General features: G+C 44.9%; 1 protein-coding gene across 10 annotated transcripts in view; it reads right to left on the reverse strand.

Moving 5' to 3' along the window:
• SATB1 (SATB homeobox 1) overlaps positions 1-14890 on the reverse strand; it is a 260292-nt gene that overhangs the window by 142610 nt on the left and 102792 nt on the right. For 2 of the 10 annotated variants that reach the window (XM_077491397.1, XM_077491395.1), the window contains exon 1: positions 1-199. This exon is cut by the window's left edge and continues 1452 nt beyond it. The exons of 4 other annotated variants lie outside the window; for them this stretch is intronic. The gene's annotated coding sequence lies outside the window, so the exon portion shown is untranslated. Of the gene's footprint in view, positions 203-14890 lie in introns of those variants that run through there. 4 more of the 10 variants (XM_077491393.1, XM_077491389.1, XM_077491387.1 and 1 more) reach the window with 4 other exon arrangements.

Consider the following 14890-nt stretch of genomic DNA (forward strand, 5'->3'; position numbering starts at 1 on the left):
GATCAGCCGACGTCCTGGGAGAGAGACGGAGGAGGAGGAGGAGGAGAGACATGATGAGAGGGGGAGGAGGAGGAGAGCGGCCGGGCTGGGAGCAATGGCAGCGGCCAGGGACAGAAGAACGGAGAGGGGAGACCAGGGAAGGGCCGGCCGGGGGAGGAGGACGGTCCATTGGGGACTTTTAGCAGGTGAGAGGTGAGATGGATGAGGGGGTGTACCGGGGTGGGGGAGGGGGAGAAGAGAGGGGGGGAGGGGGGGGGATTGGGATTTCCGGACGCGCAAGAATCTCTAATCTTCTTGATTAGAGTGAGGCGGCTGCGCGGAGATTATACACAATAGCCGGAATAAGAGGGAGCAGTGCGAGGGGAAGGGCGGCTGCAGGGAGGCGGGAAGGCATGGCCGGGGAGGCTGGCGGAGAGATCACACTCCGGAGACACGGGAGGAGGATCCGAACACCGCTTAACCCTTCCATGGACGCCTCACCGGACACACAGCGAACTTCACCGGGACCATAGGGATCAGTCTACACAGTTAGGGACCAGGGGATCAGTCTACACAGATAGGGAACAGGGGATCAGTCTACTCAGATAGGGAACAGGGGATCAGTCTACACAGATGGGGATCAGTCTACTCAGATAGGGACCAGGGGATCAGTCTACACAGATAGGGACCATGGGATCAGTCTACACAGATAGGGACCATGGGGATCAGTCTACACAGATAGGGACCATGGGGATCAGTCTACACAGATAGTGACCATGGGGATCAGTCTACACAGATAGGGACCTGGGGATCAGTCTACACAGATAGGGACCTGGGGATCAGTCTACACAGATAGGGACCTGGGGATCATTCTACACAGATAGGGGCCATGGGGATCAGTCTACACAGAGAAGGACCTGGGGATCAGTCTACACAGACAGGGACCATGGGGATCAGTCTACAAAGACAGGGACCTGGGGATCAGTCTACACTGACAGGGACCATGGGGATCAGTCTACACAGATAGGGACCATGGGGATCAATTTACACAGATAGGGACCATGGGGATCCGTCTACACAGACAGGGAGCATGGGGATCAGTCTACACAGACAGGGACGATGGGATCAGTCAACACAGATAGGGACCATGGGGATCAGTCTAAAAAGATAGGGACCCAGGGATCAGTCTACACAGATAGGGACCAGGGGATCAGTCTACACAGACAGGAACCTGAGGATAGGGGATCAGGCTCTGCACAGATAGGGACCTGGGGATAGGCAATCAGTGTACACAGGGGACTACACACCTGGATACCTGTGCTTGGACCACTCACTTCTGACACAGATAGGGACCTGTGTCTATGCAGGGACTACAGAGCTCATTTCGTGCAGAGATAGGGACAACAGAGCTCAATCCGTTCAGAGATAGGGACTACATATTTCAGTTCCTGCAAAGATAGGGTCTACAGAGCTCAATTCCTCCAGAGATAGGGACTACAGAGCTCAATTCCTCCAGAGATAGGGACTACAGAGCTCAAGTCCTCCAGAGATAGGCACTACAGAGCTCAATTCCTCCAGAGATAAAGACTACAGAGCTCAATTCCTCCAGAGATAGGGACTACAGAGTTCAAGTCCTCCAGAGATAGGGACTACAGAACTCAATTCATCCAGAGATAGGGACTACAGGGCTCAGTTCCTGCAGAGATAGGCAGTACAGGCCTCAGTTCCTGCAAAGATAGGGACTACAGAGCTCAGTTCCTGCAGAGATAAGGACTACAGAGCTCCATTCCTGCAGAGATATGGACTACAGAGCTCAATTCCTGCAGAGATAGGTACTACAGAGCTCAGTTCCTGCAGACATAGGGAGTACAGGCCTCAGTTCCTGCAGAGATAGAGACTATAGAGCTCAATTCCTGGAAATATAGGGACTACATGGCTCAGTTCCTGCAGAGATAGGGACTGCAGGGCTCAGTTCCCGCAGAGATAGGGACTACACGGCTCAGTTCCTGCAGAGATAGGGACTACAGGGCTCAGCTCCTGCAAAGATAGGGACCTGTGTGGGGACTACAGGGCTCAGTTTTGGCAGAGATAAGGACTACATGGCTCAGCTCCTGCAGAGATTGGGACCTCTTCCTATACTGGGACTACGAGGCTCATCGTCTATTCAGAAACAACGACGGAGAAAAGAGAAGGTGCAAAGGACCAGAACAAAATATCGACACACGCTTCCCAAAATGTTATATATATAAAAAATGCCAAAATATGACAAGCAGATGGGACTTTTAAAGTGGATCTTCACTACATCTGGGCACCGCAAACCCAAGACGCTATTTAATGCATTTCTAATATTCAAAGGAACCCCACCCATCCATGTCTCCATGCTTTAGTTTGTTGAGAAATCACTTTGAAAAACACCCTCCTAGCATTTCTTGGCTTGGCCATCTTGAGTATGAGACAAATTATTCATGTTGAATTTCCTTCCTGAAATCCATCTGCACTTAGCTTAGGCATGCATGCAGGAGAGGGTGTGATTAGCTGAGAAAACCCCTCCCAAAGACTCCTGGGATGTATGACATCATTTGCCTAGGCAAAAAAACAGGAAGTAACTAAAGAAATAAAAAAAAAGTTTAAAACCGATAACTACTTTCCTATGTGTTTACTAATGCTAGCAGCATGAGAAATTAAAATAACCAATGTTAATTGGGAGAGTGAAGTTCCACTTTAAGGTGTTATTGATCTGTTTCACAAATAAAAATGTAAAACAAATATTTTACAGATACAGGAAAACCTCAAATGTAAACATTAAAAAGCGCTGAAACTGATTACATGTCTCCTTTATACAGGTGACCCAGTGGTGGTAATAGACACCAGTATATGGGGATATGTGTCAGATTATATCCCATTCTTTACATTGTTGCTAATGGTTTTTAAAGTGTTTGTAACCCTTAAAAAAAAAGATCCTGTTCCCTTTTAGCAGGTTAAACTGCACAGTGCTTGTGCTGTGTAACCTGCCTCTCTGGAAGCTGTAAAATACCTGGCTGATCCTGATAGTTTCTGCCCTCCTCCTGTAAACTGACCACAGTTTATCATGGCTGCTGAGCCCTGACACCGTGGTCAGTTTACGTGCCTCTGTCATCCGCAGCTCTCCTCTGTGCTCTCCTCCCTGCCTGTCAGATCGGGAGTCTGTGTCTCTTTTCCACCCCTCCCTGCTGTTAGTAAAATACTAAAATGTTTAAAAAAATTGCTGCCAGCCCCTCTTGTTTAAGCTTCTATCCTGCACGGTGTAATTACTTGTTAGAAATGAAGCCTCTAAATACCTTTTTGTGAGGTATCTTCAGGCTGGTCACGTGACTCCTGGCCACTCTGATACTCTGATCCAGGGCTACAGCGAGAGGAGCCGAGCAGCCAGCTTGGAAGTCACATGACTCCTGGCCACTCTGATACTTCGATCCAGGGCCACAGCGGGAGGAGCTGAGCAGCATATGAATTTATTTTCGGCCATTATCGGCAAATTTTCGACCAATAATTTTCAGCAGCCATTATTGCCACCTTTTTTTCTATTGGCAACATGTCACTAACCCTATATTTGATCGATAATTTTCCGAGGCCGATATATAGGTGCATCCCTAGTTTACATTTGACATCTTTAACTTGCATCAATAAAATATCCGTCCTACATTTTTATATATTTGTGTGACCTCCATTGTATCGTAAAGTGTAACTTCACTTACATTTAGGACGTTACATGAGCATAACCTTCCCCCCTCCTTATTACACATTTTGTTATTTTAGGGGGTAGCAAGTACCTTTTTTTTATCAGGTACTCACACCTACTTCCTAATTTCTGATATAGGTGAGGATAATATAGCCCTCAGGTTCCCCCCCCCCCCCCCCCGAAGCCTCATGGGATACACACCACACAACTCCAAAAGCTGCAGGATAATCTCCCCCCAGTCATGCATGGGGATCAGGGGGCTAGTTGTGAGTGGCAAGATCAATCAGCTGCACCAGATTTTGCACTCTCCAGTTGTAGTAGGTCAACCCCACTGTCCTTAAAGTGGTTGTATAGTCCAATTTTTGACTTTAACCTACAGGTAAGCCTATAATAAACCTGTATGGTTTAGGAGATATTCCCCTCGCAATGAAGCTGCTGACTTCAGCGGTGCATGCGCACAGGGGATTCTCGGTTGAAAGTCCGGCAGATGCCAGACCTTGCCGGGAAGAAAACTCTCGCACACATGGGTGGGAGTGATGACATTCCGGCTCCAGCCACTCACAGCGCCGGAGATGCGATATCCGCAAGACACGCCGAGGGAACATGTCCGCTCCCTCGGCATGGACCGAGTGAGATGCCGGCGGCTCGTTCTAAGGTAAGTATTTCATAATGAGCTAGTATGCGGTGCATACTAGCTCATTGTGCCTTTTCCCTTACAGGTGTAAAAAAGAAAAAAGGTCAGTGGGGTTACTCCTGCTTTAATCTCCATCTCTGCAGCCCCAGCTGCACAGGATGAATGAACAGGAAAAGCTCTGCTCATTTTTCTTCATTCACAAATGAAAGCATAGTAAACACAGCTTACTATGCTTCAGTTCTGAACACAGTGAGTGATCGGTACTGATCACTTACCCTATTCATTCACAACAGGAAGGGGCTGATAAATTAAATTTTTACTGGCCCCTTCCCCTGCGATCCCTGCAGCTGCCAGTGGGAGCGAGAGGTGGGGAACCTATCAGCACTTCAGGGAGGGGAGGGGGGGGTGTTGGGACCAGGAGAGCAGGGGGGGGGGGGGGGTGGCATAGCAGTTGGAGGAAGTGGAAACTGAACAGGAGGGGTGGCGGGGGCGGCATTTTCTGGTACTGGTCCTCTATAGTTCACCATGCAGCTACTAAAAGACAGGAGGAGGGACAGGAGAAGCCAGCTTTCAGCTGCTGAAGGAATGAACTACAGGGGCTTGGTTCCAGTGCATGCCACCCCTCCTGTCCAGATTCCCCTTCCTTCTGCTTGTCAGCATCACATCATACTAAATTATTCCTTCCCTGTGTGCTCTGCATATGTGGGAGGAGCAGTTTGGGGGTCAGCAAGTAAGGGACATGATCTACTCATCCGTGAACCGTGGTGAATGGGTATATAGTTATTGAGGGGTTGCTGACCCCTACTTTAATCCCTTCATGACTGATTGACACATTATGGCCCTATTCACACCTGAGCATTTTTCAGCTTGTAAAACGCTCAGCTTTGAAACTCCAGAACGCCCAGAAAGCAAAATCCCCTTCATTTCAATGGCCCCTGTTCACATATGAGTGCTCTGTCGCCTCAAGCAAAGTGCTTGAAGCTCAAAAAAGTACATTAGCTTTTAGGGCAGGGTTCTCAAACTGACGACTCTCCAGCTTTTGCAAAAGTACAAGTCCCATCATGCCTCTGCCAGTGAAAGTCATGCTTGTAACTGTCAGCCTTGCAATGCCTCATGGGACTTGTAGTTTCCCAACAGCTGGAGGGCAGCCAGTTTGATACCTTTGTTCTAGGGTGTACCTAGCTGAGAAAACCCCTTCTCCCCTTCAGAAGACTCATGGGATGTACTGTATGACATATTTTACTATCTATTTACTAATGTTAGCAACATAAGGATTAAATATAGTCAGGGCCGGTTCACACTGCAGGCGCGGCGAGGCGTCTCCGACTTGCCTCGCCGCGACCTGCGGCGACCTCAGCGGCGACTTGCAGATGACTTCTGTATAGAAGTCAATGCAAGTCGCCCCCGAAGTCGCCCAGAAGTAGTACAGGAACCTTTTTTCTGAGTCGGAGCGACTCGAGTCGCTCCTCTCAGAACGGTTCCATTGTACAGAACGGGGGCGACTTGCGGGAGCGAGGCGAGTCGTGTCGCCTCGCACCGCCCGCTGTGTGAACCGGCCCTCAGTGTTGACTGAAAGGGTAACATTTTGCTTTAACATGCATGAACTCAAAATATTATGGGAAAATTACCTATGAAAATTAGATACATATCCAGTGTTTAGGATTAACATCAATGTTTCTCAAATAATTGTTACAATAAATCTCAGGTGTAGAAACACTGTTACTGCTGCTAGAGAGATGTAAATAACACAGCTAAAGGATGGTATGGACCTCCAGCTCCTCATTTAACCCTTTGGGAGCAGGCGTGTCAAGTGTAACGATATGTCTCTCTACTTATAGAATCTTTCAGCAAAAGATTCCCCTTTCAGAATCATCTCAACTATCCAAACTTTTAACCCATCCATGGATTTGTTGTGTTTTAACACGAAGTGTCTTGAAGCACTGTGACCTACATCCCCTGACTATAACTCTCATATGTCTTCCAAACCTTTTCCTTAATGTTCTAGTAGTACGGCCTACATAAAGTAGGCAACAAGGACACTTCAAACAGTAAATAACAAATTCAGAGGATCAATTACAAAATCATGAAGGTCATGATTTTTCCCTTGGTTATCTAATGCCCCATTCACAACACCGGGACTTCAAAGTCACGTGATTTTGCAGGGATTTTACCGCAATTTTGTGGCTGTGATTTTGCTGCGATTTCAGGGAATGTCTGTGGACCTCAACTCGCATAAAAGTCAAACCATAGTAGTACAGGGACTACTTTGAAGTCGCACAGATATGAATGATTGTACTCATTGGAAATCATGGGGTACGACTTGTCATGCGACTTTGCAGTCCCAAGTCGCAGGGCAAGTCGCACAAGTGTGAAAGGGGCCAAAAAAGACTTCTGCCTGTATGTAACCAAAGGACACATCTTAAACATTAAACATTGTTATATATATATATAATATATATATATATATATATATATATATATATATATATATAAAACAATTTAACAAGTCAGAGCTTGATCTAGTTCAGTGAGTGTTATGCCGCGTACACACGCTCAGACTTTCTAGGTCCGCCAGACTTTGGGGAAGAAAAAGTCCGCTGTAGCCCACCGCTCCTAAAGCTCCCCTGCCCATTGAAATCAATGGGTAGTGCCACCAAACCGCCGGCAAAGTGCCCTTTTAACCCTTTTTCGGCACACATGACAGTAAAGTGCTGCTCAAAATAGCAGCGCTCTACTGCTCACGCCCCCAACACTCCTGTGTAAAAGTAGCCTAAGAGGATGTCAGCCCCTGTATTTCTCTCAATTCAGACTTCTTTAAAATGATTGGATTAGTCAGGCAACTAGCAGTTGTCTATGTTTATCTCCTTATGCAGATGCTTATTTTACACTGGGGATGCAGCACCATGTGAGGTTGCTGGGATTAGCATCAAAATGTGGCTATCATCTGTATTTCTGTGTCTCATATGCCAGTTTCAGAAAGAGGCTGGCAGTACTATAGCACTTTTTGCAGTCCAATGAAACATCACTGCTTTATGTCCAACTAGAAGGAATGCTGGGACTTGTAGTTCCACTTTAGCCAGCGAACCAACCAGCGAAGGATGGAAATCAATAGCACCTACCAGAATCAATGGTATTTTGGGTAATTCAGTAAGTGAGTATGTAGCTACCAATCCAAATTATTTTTTTCTGAAATTATGGTCTGCGGGAATGATGGAAGTCGCTTGACTGTTATGAGCAGCAAGAGCTTTTTTCTATCACAACCATTTCCTGAATAAGTTGCTCATCCATGTCTTTGTGGACCTTGCTTTGTACACTGGTCCAAATCATGTGGTGGAAGGGGGGATTATGGTGTGGGGTTGTTTTTCAGGGGTTGGGCTTGGCTCCTTAGTTCCAGTGAAGGGAACTCTTAAGGCTTCAGCATACCAAGATATTGTGGACAATTTCATTCTTCCAACTTTGTGGGAACAGTTTTGGGATGGCCTCTTCATGTTCCAACAAGACTGTGCACCAGTGAACGATGCAAAGTCCAAACAAATGCAACATGTGCAGCACATCACTCACTGCAAATCAGTGAAGCATTTTACAGCTGTGGGTGCTCACCTCGGCTCGCCACCTTAGATGCAATAGGAAAAACAGGAAATGGTGGCACACCGCAGACACAATCAGAAATCCTTTAACGTCGTTTATTGATTATATAGCCAGACAATACACAAAATATGTTGACGCGTTTCACTCGAGTCAATCGAGCTTACTCATAACAAAAAGGTCCATAAAGACCTGGATGAGTGAGTTTGGGATGGAGGAACTTGACTAGCCTGCACAAAGTCCTGACCTCAACCTGACAGAACACCTTTGTGATGAATTAGAGTGGAGACTACGAGCCAGGCCTTCACGTCCAACATCAGTACCTGACCTCACAAATGCGCTTCTGGAAGAATAGTCAAGCATTCCCATCAACATACTCCTAAACCTTGTGGACAGCCTTCCTAGAAGAGTTGAAGATGTTATAACTGCAAATGGTGGGCCAACTCAATATTGAACCCTACGGACTAAGACTGGGATGCCTTTAAAGTTGATGTGCATGTAAAGTCTTTTTTCAACCAGACTATGTAACGTAACAGGTATACAGCAAACTAAAGCACAAACAATTGTGGCGGCCATTTCTGACTTCTTTTAAAAATAAAATGTTTCTACTTTATGCTGACCCACTTGACTCAGTAAGCTCCAAGTTTGTAATATGGAACAAGTACTTGCTCAGGTTTAGCCTGAAGTTCATTAGTAAAGTCACCCTAGTGTTCCCATTTCAAATAATATGTTGTAGAAAACGTACAGCTATGGTCTTGCTATGCTTCCCTCATGGTCTTTATACACTCCCGATGTTCATTCATCCTAAGGATAATTATTATAGTCAGGAGACTATAAAACACACAGCAGCATTTTTTTTTACACTTCTTGTGAAAAGAGGCAGCAAGCACTAAATATATTTTCTTGAAACAGAGTCTTGCAGGTGCATGTAAAAATGAGAGTCTCACAAGGACGTGGTGCACTACAAACCCCATAGGGACATGCTTGCCAAACTTGTTTGTAATCATTTGCATTTGGCACACATCTTTCAAAAACGTACATACTTCCACGTTTAAAACTGTAACATAAATAGTAAGAGCTGTTACTAAAACCAGAAAATGAGGGTCATTTAGCTAAATAGATTTTCATGTCTGACATATGTATGTGACTCAGACAGATAAAACTGTAATGCCGCGTACACACGTCCGTTTTTTCCGCCAGAATAAACTCTGGCGCTTTTTTTGACAGAGTTCCGCTGAAACGGACTTGCCTACACACGATCACACCAATGTCTGATCGTTTTGAACGCAGTGACGGACAACACGTACGACGGGACTAGAAAAATAAAATAGCCAGTAGCCAATAGCTTCCCTTGCGTCATTTTTTGGTCTGTCGGACCAGCATACAGACGAACGGTTTTCCTGATAGGAATTGATTCCATCGGAAAGATTTAAAACATGTTCTATTTCTAGGTGCGTCAGAATTTTCGGGAAAAAAAAGTTAGATGAAGCCCACACATGATCGGAATATTCGATGAAATGATTCTGTCAGACTTTTTCTGCCGGAAAGTCCGGTCGTGTGTACGGGGCATTAGGGTCAGACACAAAGGGGGTTATTTATGAAAGGCAAATACACTTTACACTACCAAGTGAACTTGGAAATGCAGTCGCTCTAAATCTAAGACCGCTTTCACACTGATGGCATTTTGCAGGCGCTATAGCATTAAAAATAGCACCTGCAAAACGCTCTAAAACAGCTGCTCCATGCACTCCAGTGTGAAAGCCTGAGGGCCTGGGGGCTTTCACACTGGAGCGGTGCGCTGGCAGGTCGTCAGAAAAAGTCCTGCCAGCAGCTTCTTTGGAGCGGTGAAGGAGCGGTGAACTCACCGCTCCTCCACCACTCATCTCTATTGAAATCAATGGGTCAGTGCTGATATACTGTCGGAAAAACACCGCTGCGACAGCGTTTTGAGGGTGGATTTAACCCCTCTTCGGCCAAGAGCAGGGGATTAAAACCGCCCCGCTATCGGCCGAATAGCGCTGCTAAAACAATGGTAAAGAAGTGCTAAAAATAGCGCCACTTTGGCGCTGATGGCGGCTCTGAGTGAAAGGAGTCTAAGGAGTAGATCTGAATTGAGTGGAAGCTCTGCTGATTTTATCATCCAATCATGTGCAAGCTAAAATGCTGTTTTTTATTTTCCTTGCATGTCCCCCTGGGATCTACAGCGACTGCACTTCTAAGTGCACTTGCAGTGCAAAGTGGCTTGTCGCTGGCTTCATATATGTTTTAGTGGTAATTTTTTTTACAATAGAGTTTACAATGTTATAACTGAACCACAGGTAAATGGTTTCATACGTAACTAAAATACATATATGGGAGCTGTTTTACCTGTGAAAGAATATTTACTTCTGTCTATCCAGTCCTGCCAGACAACACAACGCTGTCTGGCAAGACATGAGACCCAATCCTTCTCTGCTGCAGTCAGTAACACACACAGGTTTCCTTCCCATCCACAGCCTGGGACTAGACAATAAAAGGGAAAGCAGTAAACTGTTGAGCTCATGAGTCTGTTCTGTCCTCTTATCAGCACAGTACCTTGCACTGTAGCACAACTGACTGACTCCTTGTGCTTCTCTACTCTCTACTTTAAAACAAATCCAATAAATAAATAAATACAATTTCTTCATAAATTCAGCCCAGTATGCATGCTGATACCTATTTTTGGTAAAATCCCAATAAGTGTATTGATTGGTTTGCGCAAAAGTTATAGCGTCTACAAACTATAGTATATATACTGAATTTTTTTTTATGCTAGTAATGGTGGTGATCAGCAACTTATAGCAGGACTGTGATATTGCAGCGACCAATCGGGCTCTAACTGACACCTTTGACACTTTGTGAGAACCAGTGACACCAATACAGTGATCAGTGCTAACAATATACACTGTCACTGTACTAATGACACTGGCTGGGAAGAGGTTAAACATCTAGGGCGATCGAAGGGTCAACTGTCGGCCTAGCCAGTGTTTTTGTGTACTGTGTTAGGTGCTTTTACTAAGGGAAGTTATGGATTTTATTCCCTGCTTTGCAGAGACACAAAATCCATCCTCCCCCCTCCACCCTGCCCCCGCTGTCAAAACAGAACACTGCCCTGTTTACACAGGCCTGATGATTGGCGGGTGTCAGCAGACTAATGCCCAGCACCAACAGGTCAGCTTCTGCTGTGAGTAATCACAGCAGAAACGATGTGCCCCCTAGTCACGAGTGCAGAATCACGTATATATATATATATATATATATATATATATATATATATATATATACATATTCTGCACAGGAGAGCTGACCTCTAGCAGTATATCTGCTATAGGGTGGTCCTTAACTTCTTGACATCTGTGCTATAGCCACAGCGCGGACCTGAATTTCCGGGAGGCCATCATCCCCTGTGCACGCTTCCTACACGCGCCCTACAGGGCGCACGCAGAGCGCGCTGTGATCACCGAGTCACTAGGAAATAACCTAGAACCCCCAAACATTATATTTTTTATCAGAGACCCTAGAGAATAAAACAGTGACCATTGCAGTTTTTTATGTTACACGGTATACGTGCAGCGGTTTTTGGGAAAAAATACACTTTAATAAATTTTTATGCAAAAAACACAATACATAATCCAATTTTTTGGTAAAATATAAAAGATGATGTTACGCCAAGTAAATAGATACCTAACATATCACACTTTAAAATTTAACACGCTTGTGGAATCTCCATAGGGGAAGCTTTAACTTTTTTTTACCGGTTACCTGTTTAGAGTTACAGAGGAAGTATAGTGCTAGAATTATTGCTCTCACTTTAACGTTCATGGCAATACCTCACATGTGTGGTGCGGACACCATTTACATATGCGTGTGCAACTTCCGTATGCATTCGCTTCTGCATGCGAGCACGGAGGGATAGGGGATACTTAAAAATGTTTTTCTTATTTATTTTATATTGTTACACTCACTGTCCCTCAAATTTTTTTGTTTTTAATTCCTATTATGGGGAACGTAAACATCCCTTGTAATAGAAATAAGGGATGACAGGTCCTCTTTATAGAGAGATCTGGGATCTATAAGACCCCAGATCTCTCATCTACCTTTGAAAGCAAAAGATCCCAATTTTTTTTTTGATCTTTTGCTTTAAAAAAATAGTTTACTTCCACCCTAGACCAGAAGTGACGTCATGATGTCACTTCGGTCCTCCTAGATCAGGGGTGAGGTGATCAGAGGACATCTGGTCTCTGTTCACCTTTATGGCCAGCCACATGAACTGTCGGATAATTATCCGGGCTTTTAATTTCCCCAAACTCAAGACTCCAGGGCTATTGGAAGTTGTTTTCCCAACATAGAGCTCTTCTCTACCTTCTGGTCCCTAGGGGGAAATTTAAACCCCAGGACCAAACAATAGCCCCCCCTACCAGCCTAACTGAAATGTTCCATGCCTGAGGCCACAGATAGAACATCCCACATACTGAAGGCTGTCACGCTGGGCACCAACATAGAGGTTGATTTAGTAATGAAAAATAGACTGTTAACTTTACAAGTGCAGTTGTACTTTGCAAGAGAATTTGCTCCAGAGCTTAGTAAATGAGATGAAGCTCTTCCAACTTTCATCATCCAATCATGTGCAAGCAAAAATGCATTTAAAAAAAAAAATCCTGGCATTTAATTGTATATGCGTTGCAAAGTGAAGTGATCTCATTTACTAAGCTCCGGTGCAAATTCCCTTGAAGGGTGCAACTGCACTTGCTAAGTAAATTAACCCCATAGTGTCCCACGCTCTCATGCTAAAGGAACATAAAGAGCTTCCAGTGTGACACAGACTAGACACCACTTGTACATGCCTACTCCAAACTCTTAGCCCTGCCTTCCTCCACTCATGGGTTTTTGTTCGGATAAATTTACTTAAAAATAATGTTCAAACCAGCAACCAATAAAGTGGTAGTAAAGCCCGCTTTGTGATTTTTACCTACAGGCGGTAGGTAAAATGAATATCTCTTAAACACGCACCGTTATTCAGATATTCACCCTGGACGCAGCCTGTGACATCACCGGCAGATGCATTCTGAAAGTCTGGCATACCTTTCCAGAACTTCAGAGATTCACTCTGGAACCATGAGGGCTCCCACGCATGACGCCATCAAGGCTCCAACCAATCACATAGCCAGAGCGCGCAAACCCAGAAGAAAGACCAGGGGAAGACCTCTCAGCGGTGACAGCGTGCCACTGGAGGGCTTAGTTCTAAGGTAAGTATTTCATACTGTGCTAATATGAGATGCATACTAGCACATTATGCAATTGCCTTACAGGGTTTTTTTTTTTTTTTTCTTTAATCAGCCGTGGTTTACAACCGCTTTCAACATTATGCCCTTTATTTTAAGAAATTGTTACATATCCAGCACTGTGATCCTATTCTTTAGCAAGGTCAAGTGTTGCAGCATATCCTTTCAACACAGTATTAACAACACAACACTCCCCACATTTAGAGTCACCAGAGCCTTAGTACCCACAACTGAAACAAAAGAAATCTATAATCTCTGCCATTAAAAGTGTATGTCCCTTCTGAATTCTTTTCTATTCTATTACTTTCCCCCAATGGGGAAAGCACTCACCAACAGGTCACTTATGTGGTGCTGTAGATATCTTTCACCCAACCAGAGAAACTGGACCTTCCTCCTAACATGAGGCCTCCTCCACTCCTTAACACACTAAACCCTCGTACTAGGGACTTAAATACTACCCAGGAAACTGTAATGATGGGCATATCAGCCTCCCTAGCCACACGCAGAACACCCCATGAAGGGGACATGCAACCCAGAACAATCACGGTCATCAAGATCAGTCACATTTGGGCAGATTTTTTAGTGATATGTGAGAAATAATAAATTATGTCTGTGTGCAGTTATTGCACTGTGCCTGTTCACTCCACAATTACCTCTGTCTGCTTTCTTTTCTTACAAAAGAAAGCCTGTCAGCCTGATCCCTCACTTTATCTGTCTGCTCTTCTACAGTTAACTTTATCTGCCTGTTCTCTTTGCAGCTAGCTTCATTTTCTTGTGTTCTCTGTAGTTTTCGCTATCTCTCTGTTCTCTCTAGATATATAAATCTTACTGATTTTACACTTTTCAGTTAGCTGTATCTGCCTGTTCTCTCTACAAATACCTCTATCTGTCTGTTAGTTTTATAGTTAATTGTATATGCTTGTGCACTCTACATTTACCTTTATATGGATTTTCTCTCTACAGATACCTCTACCTGCCTTTCTTTCTTTCTTTCTTTCTTTCTTTCTTTCTTTCTTTCTTTCTTTCTTTCTTTCTTTCTTTCTTTCTTCCTAGTAATATATATGTATATATATATATATATAGTGCCAGCTCCTGAAGAGCATGTGCTATGTTTTTTAAATTTAAGGTTACACCTGAACTGCAGTTTGGTTTGGGTACAATTGTTCTAAATCTGGACCTCAGCATCAGTCTGACTGGACTATAGGATGTTCAGCCTGGCCACAGGGGGCACTGTCTCTTCTGGCAGGCATGGAACCACAGTCTGGTTGGGTGCTTTAAGGTTACCTTCTCTCGGAGCTCGCCCAGTGGGAGTGTCACTCTTGCTGTGCTTTCTGGGGGAGGGTACTTAAGATGCGGATGTCACGTGGTTCGGGGTTCCGGTCCAGAAGTATGTTCTGACTCCATGGTCCTGGTCCTCCTGACCAGCTCCCAGGAAGGCTATGGCCTGGGGTGCGGATCCACCCGACTTATTGTCTCTGGGCTGGCTAGACCAAGGTAAGGAAACTAAAGAAGGATTCCGAGGTGGTCCGGTGCCTTCTTCGGTAGTTGGAGAGGCCCAGTAACTTTGTAGCTATCTAGGGGAGGACTCTTCAGAAGAAGGCCACATACGGGTTGGCTTCTTAGCAAGAGCCTGGTGGGGCTGAAGTACCTAAGTGAATCCAGTCTCCTGGGTATCGC

The sequence above is a fragment of the Lithobates pipiens genome, unplaced genomic scaffold, assembly GCF_037356315.1.
Source record: "Lithobates pipiens isolate NorthernLeopardFrog02 unplaced genomic scaffold, aLitPip1_a1.2 Scaffold_19, whole genome shotgun sequence".
Taxonomy (NCBI): domain Eukaryota; kingdom Metazoa; phylum Chordata; class Amphibia; order Anura; family Ranidae; genus Lithobates; species Lithobates pipiens.